This window comes from Podarcis melisellensis (genome assembly GCF_964234715.1).
Source record: "Podarcis melisellensis genome assembly, chromosome: 5".
In the NCBI taxonomy this organism is placed as follows: Eukaryota; Metazoa; Chordata; class Lepidosauria; order Squamata; family Lacertidae; genus Podarcis; species Podarcis melisellensis.
The window spans coordinates 15,796,315-15,803,490 of NC_138537.1; the positions used below are offsets into that span (position 1 = coordinate 15,796,315).

The following is a 7,176-nucleotide window of genomic DNA, read 5'->3' on the forward strand; positions in this document are numbered from 1 at the left end:
GTTTGGAAGAAGAAAGCACACCTGTCTATTCTAGCTTTGAGCCCCCAATGTTTTCTACGAGACTTTCAAACCACTAAGCAGTCTTCTGAAGACAAACACTAGGACTTAAACCCGAACTGGCCAGCTCCATACAGGCAAAACCACTCCTTTCATATGCTCAGGTCCTATAGCCCTGTCTTTTGCATTTATTACTAATTGTTTCTCCTCTGATGGATAGACCTAAGCTGAAGTAACAGACTTAATGCATTTCTTCCTGAACAATTTGTTAGTTTTAAATTTAATTTTTCTAGATACAGCATTTGATTATATGTACCTATATATATATTTATATGTGAATGTATCTGTGAATATATTCTTATTATTATATTATTTTTAGACCCAGTAGGTCAATACCAGATGATAGTAAACCTACAATTCCTATCTTTAATAGATTTGACATTATAGAAATGGAAAGGCCAGAGCCCCAGCAATTATGTCAGGAATACTAATAACACTAATGATATCAATCATACAAGTTGAAGTGGAGAGGAAGGTTTTAAAAATTCCATCTCTTCTCAAAGTGATAGGGTACTGCACAATGTAATTTGGTGGCTGCAACAGTCCAAAATGTTTTTAAAGAGCTCAGAAACATCTCAAATAATGTAAACAGCCTGCTATCTGTGATAGCTCTGCATTCTCTTCCCAAGCCAATTACTGAGAAGTGGGACGGTATTGAAACATCATATGATATTGCAGTTGGTTAATCTTTCCAACTCTGCATAGTCAATAATTCTTCAATGGATCCAGTCCTACTTCTCCAGGCTAACAAGGTACATCTAACCATTTATACTCAAAGGAATACATTCGGGGAAATTGATTGCAAAAATGTGTTAATAGTCAAAACCGCATACAAAAGTGTGTTAAGAGAAATCTGCACTGAAATGCTGATGAATTTTCATGATGATTATTATTTAATTGCAAATAAAAAAATTAAAAATGTAAGGAGCAGAAAGCCCTGCACGTGCAAATTAACAGTTTGTCCATCCCTAGAGCGAAGTTCTACTCTTTAGGATGCCATCCACTTCATTCTTCTGCCAGTCCATTACTCAGTAAGCATTCCATAGCCACTGAGCATGCTTAGCCCTCATTTGGCTGTTTGTTTTCCCGCCTAAAGATGTTTGTGTTGTATTATTTCTGGAAACATAGAGATTCCCTCAGACCTGTCTGTTCTTATCTCCCTCTTGTTGATGAGTAGTGCCACTCTGGTTACATAAAGAACAGTGCCTTTAGAACATTAGAAACGGAGAATTCCATTCCCGTCCCCGCACTTATTTTTCAAGCATATTCAGACACATTTCATTCTGTTTGGGGCTCCAGATTGTAATCCAAAGAATCCAGTCTCATAGAATCAGCTCAAAGGATGGCTTCTGAAGAATTTGCACCCAGTGGAGTATGTCAGCAAAACACATTTTCTCCAGAAATCTATCCATTATTTTGTCTCCCTACCATTCCCACTTACAGGGAATCACATGAAAACAGCAACAGGGATATCTGGTGAACAGAGCTAACCCTTTCATCTTCATTTGGAGGGAGAAAGCAGGTTAAATACATTATTTCATCCCGTTTGGGATGGAAGGCATAGGATTTAAGTTTTATTCTAAATAAATGACCAATTAGCATCTTCCCTAAAGAATGTGATGTGCAAATATGGACTTTGAGTGCCTGTGTATGATGAACCTGTTGGAAATGGAGAGAAATGTTGCTATGCTACAAATAAAATCATTCAATTGCTAATTTTTATTTTTTTAAAGACGCATGAAATTATAGCACCAACCACTGCCAGGCAACTCTGTTCAGAATGCTCATCTCCACAGCTGGCCAGTGCAAGGGTTCATGTGTATTGACAGAGGAACCTAATGGCTTGTGTGCGTGCAAAGCATGAATCAGTAGCCTTGGTAAGCGAAAAAAGCTTTCAGTCACAGAGAAAGTGCACTGCTGCTCATAAATCTATTGAAGCCTTGAGTTAACTGCTACAGTAGGTTACATTTGTATTTATTTACTTATTTATATATATTAAATGACATCAGGCAGGCCTGTAGAATGTGAATTAGTGTTTTAATATGTTCTCAGTTTATTTCTTCTTTCATATTTTGAACGTTTTAAACAGTAGTTTTATGTTTGTTTTTTCCTGATTTTATTTTGTTGCTTTTGTAAGCTGCTTTGAGCTTCTTCTTCTATTTATTAAATTTGCATACAGCCCTTCATTCATAGATCTCAGCATAAAAATACAAGATTAAAAACACAAAATACATAATAAAAACAAGACAATAATCCCTCCCCGCACCCTCCCACAAACACATTTAAAAGGGCATAGGACAGGGGTCGGCAAGGTTTACCTCGCCTGGGGCAGTTCACTCCAGCAGAGATCCCTCCGTGGGCCGCAATTTCCGGCGTCTGCGCAGACGCGATTTCCGGTGCTGCGGAAGTGAGTACCCGTGCCACACTGTGTCGGTTTAGCGCAGCGGGCGGGGACTCACCGAGTGGGCAGCTTGGTTCAGGGGCAGCTCATGGGTCAGTTAAACGACTCCCATGGGCCGCAGGTTGCCGACCCCTGGCATAGGATAACAATCAAGCGGTGTATAAATTTTATGAAATAAATAAAATAATAAAGCTGTTATACTGCCTAAAAGTGGCATACAATAGAGGCAATTAAAATGTTGATGAAGATCCCTCAAGAAAACAAAATACAACAAATGTCAAAAGACCAGCAGAAAACAGGAGCAAAACCCTCAACGAAGGATGAGATTAGCTCCCTTAGGGAGGGACTTCCACAGCTTGGGGGCTAAAACCAATAACTTCATGTGCTGCATTCCTGACAACTGCACTTCTGACAGTGTTGGGATGTGAAGCAGGACAGTTCTGTAGGTATCTGCAGTGAGGCAGGGTGATGTAGAAGCAGGCAGCCATTTAATAAATACCCTAGTCCCAAACCATTTAGGGCACAGTGGCTAGCCTGTGGTCGGCCAAAGGTGAATCAACCAGCACAGATTATCTGAGCTGTAGTTCAGTAACATATCACCACTAAGCTACAGTCCAGGTTAGCCACCCCTGGTTTAGGGCTTAAAAACTGACAAGCAGCGCTTCGATTTGGACTATGAAACAAACCAGGAACCAACAGATATCAAATAATAGCAGGATAACACACTCTGATAAACAGGCAGCTGTTAACACTCTGGCCGTATCATTCTGCACCAGTTGCACTTTGACTTCAAAGGCAGTACTTTGATTTTTAAAAAATATTTTGCAGATAATGTTGGTGTTAAGTTGCAATGATAATCATACTTATTAAGGCATCCTTTTTCAGCCTTAGGCCCCCAGATGTTAAGTGAACCTGCAAGGATGGCTTTGCAACAGTGTGAAGCTGGGGTGTGATATGACAGAGGGAGACTGGAATGGAGTATCTTGAAATAAGGCATTGACTAGCCTGCAGACATACCAAATGGAAGCACCTCATCTGGCAACAGTATGTTTCTGTACCACCTTTCTGTTTTATGAATTATTTGTAAATATTATGTGCAACAAAATGAGTCCTATACTAACAGCATTGCAAATCTATCCTGAAGGGTTGCTAAACCTTTGGGTGTAGTTGTGTTGGAATGAAAAACTGTTAAAATACAAGGTAAAAGTTACAAAAAAAAAATATTATTTGACTTGCTTTATGACACTATTCGAGCCAGCACCCTCTGCTGTCATCTGACACATTATACCTGTCTCATACAAAGGTGTCCTAGTAATTAGAATGCAGGAAATTGTTTTTCCCAAGAGTGAAGTCTCTCAACAAAATCACGGCTTGTTGGCTGTATTCTCATGCATTTCATCTTCTCCTCTACAGTATGGTATTGAAAGTTGTGGAAGCTTTGCAGCTGCTTTGCAAACCCTTTTTAAAATGCTAATAAACACATCTCCTTTTGAGGCTGGTGCATTTAGCCTGTGCTTCAACTTTACTGCCCACCCCACTTGTTGCTGGTGGGAATTACCAGCTTTGGAGGGAATTACCGGAGGGTGCCTTCAGGGGTGGCCCAAGACATTTTGCTGCTAGAGGCAAAGGCACTGGAGCTGCCCTCCACCCAGTCACCACCTGACAGCCACTAAAGGTAAAGCGACCCCTGACCATTAGGTCCAGTTGTGACCGACTCTGGGGTTGCAGCACTCATCTCGCTTTATTGGCCGAGGGAGCCAGTGTACAGCTTCCGGGTCATGTTAAGCCGCTTCTGGCGAACCAGAGCAGCACACGGAAACGCCGTTTACCTTCCCACCGGAGCGGTATCTATTTATCTATTTGCACTTTGACGTGCTTTCAAACTGCTAGGTTGGGAGGAGCTGGGATAGAACAACGGGAGCTCACCCCATTGCGGGGATTTGAACCACCAACCTTCTGATCGGCAAGTCCTCTACTACCAAGCATTTGCTGCTGCCTGGTGCTCCGCTCCTCCACTGCTACAGCCGCAAACCCACCCACCCAGGGCTATGCACCCTTGAAGCCAGCACACCAGAGCTTCCCCAAGCAACCTTCATTCATTGAGGAAGCAATGTAGTGGAGGAGCAGCACCTGGCAGTGGAAAAGCAGGGGTGCGCAGCAGCGATCAGCAGTTGGTGGCATGTAGCAGCAGCAATGCCACCCCTGGGAGCCTGCTTTCTTAAGGCCACAGCCTTACCGTGCCTCATGGATGATCTGGGCCTGAGTGCCTTCACACTTTGTCTCAGGTGTAAAGTTATAAGGCACCAGTGGGCCTGCAGCCTTTTTGGCAAATTGGGCTGGGGAGCTGTTTTGGGTGGGACATTTTTGGGAGTGTAATTGGCCATTTAGAGGTTTAAGGCTTTTTGCTCCCCCCCTTTGGTACTTTTGGGGTTTGGCAGTTTTCGTAGCAGTTACCTTGCTAGGGGTTCTAGGACTTACTGTTAGGCGGAATTTTTTTTGTCACCAGGCACTTTTAGTTGTTGCTGGGCAGATATTTAGCATCTTCTGCCCTCTAGGTACTTTTAACAGTTTGTTTCAGGCCTGTGAGTTTTCAGGCTTTCAACATCTGCTTTGTCATTTCCTCTGCAATTTTGAGTATGGTCCTGCCATTCTTTTTATATTGTCTTACCATTAATTGTTCTTTGCAGTTGTACTTGACCTTTTGCTTTGGCTCCTCAGACGAGAGGGCCAGCTTGAGTACAAGGAGCCTCATTTCCCTGTTGACTTTATCGTGGCTCTATTAATCCCCAGAGGGTCAAAACTATGTGACAGAATTTCTGACCAGACAATTTTAATATCAGTCCAAATGAACCTGAGTCTGGGTGGACAAACATACTATTGGGCACCAACATCTTTTAAAAGTAGTATTGAATACTAGCACTTACCTGTAAGTAGTCAAACTAGGCTCGTACACAGCCGATTCCACACAGTTCTTCCCACCCTTGTGGTACAACCACTCTCTGCCTAAGCCTGGTTGAACTGCTACAATATTCAGAGTAAAACCAGCCCCCTTAGAAGTGCTACACATTAATCATGCGCCTTGCAGCTACCTGGATTCTGCAGGAATGCACAAGGTTGCTGCATGCTTTGCAAAGAATTGTAAGCACACCTATTTTCTTTTTAGTAATCATCCTGGTGTTTCTCTGAGTTTTCAACAAGATGATGACTTCAAATACGCCTTCTCCCCTCAACTAGATGAAATAATTTTTACTGTTAGCAGTTAAACTGCAAGTAATTAGCTTTGTCATTTGTACTACTCCTTGTAGTTTTGTAATTACAATTCAACTACATGAAAAATTAGTTTCACTGCTGCCCATCACTGGATAATCAGTGCAAACTCATTTTTGCTTAGTTTTGATGACTTCACATATACAGCACTATGATGACTGATACAGCACTTAAAAAATAAAATAAGGGGCTTTCATAGTTGCTGTTCTTCCAATGCTATTTAAAATGTAGATACAACTTAAGAATCTAGTTTTACTTCCTTTTTCAGATATCCTAAACCAGGGGTGGGGAACCTATTCCACTCCTGACATTACTGGACTGCAACTCACATTAGTTCTAACCATTAACCATGTTGGCTAGGACCAATGGGAGTTGGTTCAGCAATGTCTGAGGACCACAGGTCCTCTGCCTCTGCCCTTTTTGACCAGAGATTGGCTGGCAACACCAGTTGGATGAACCCCAAACTGCACTACCACTGCTAACCTGCACTCCAAATCCAGCTGCAATAATGTACGTTCACTGAACTCTGCATGACATTGTTGTGGAATGTTGCAGCACCATGCAGATAGAACATTAACTGGCTGGAAAAAAAACCAGCCAGATGGGTGGGGTATAAACAATAATAATAATTAATCAGAGACCTGCAGAAATCTGGACTGTGTTCACCTAAATGCAGCAGCATCGGTACTTAGTGAGGTGGTAAAGAACAGTCCTCAAAGAAGGCCTAGTGAAACTACCATCTAAGCACATAGCAGCCACATTTCCCCCCATCAGGGTTGCAATGGACTGAATTGTCTGTTAACAAAATATATTACACTAAGCATTGGTCAGGAGCTGGTATCCAACTGTCACAACTGAGTAGTTTTGATCGATACTCAAAACACAAATAACCAACAAACTCAGTCCAAGTTAATACTGTCATAAGTTAGCATGAATAGATGGGGAAAGTGCAGCTGCTATGGGCTCAAAAGGTCAAGTATGTCCCATCAGATTACATCCAGGTAAACTGGCTGAAGTAGTTGTGATTTACTCCACTGATGTGAAAAATCTGCCATCAACCTCCAAGAGCTCAGCCCAATTGTCTTATTGCACTAAGATGAAGAGCAATCTTTCCAAGGCAGCATTCACTACTCAGAATTGAATACTTGACAAGCTGCAAGTGATCCAGATGCCATTTCAGTTACTGTACTCTACTGTAGTTCCACATCAAGCCTTGGTCACTGCACTGCCCATGAATGGCTCAGTGTAAAAAAAGGGTGTGCTGGCAGAGAGAAAGAGAGAAATTGTTTTAGCAAATCCATATTTAAACTGTGTTGTAAGACTCTAACACCTTTTGAATGAACACCATGAATTACTGAGAATTACTGCGCAGCTGAATAAGAGGATTCTGAGCAAGTGCAGTGAGAAATAAAACACACACATTTAAAGCAATAGATGGTGGCGACAGGGCT

The 7,176-nt window shown here is 41.9% G+C and overlaps 1 protein-coding gene across 2 annotated transcripts in view; it reads left to right on the forward strand.

The window, feature by feature from the left end:
* LRRC31 (leucine rich repeat containing 31) overlaps positions 1-7,176 on the forward strand; it is a 111,683-nt gene that overhangs the window by 35,321 nt on the left and 69,186 nt on the right. The gene's annotated exons all lie outside the window — the stretch shown is intronic.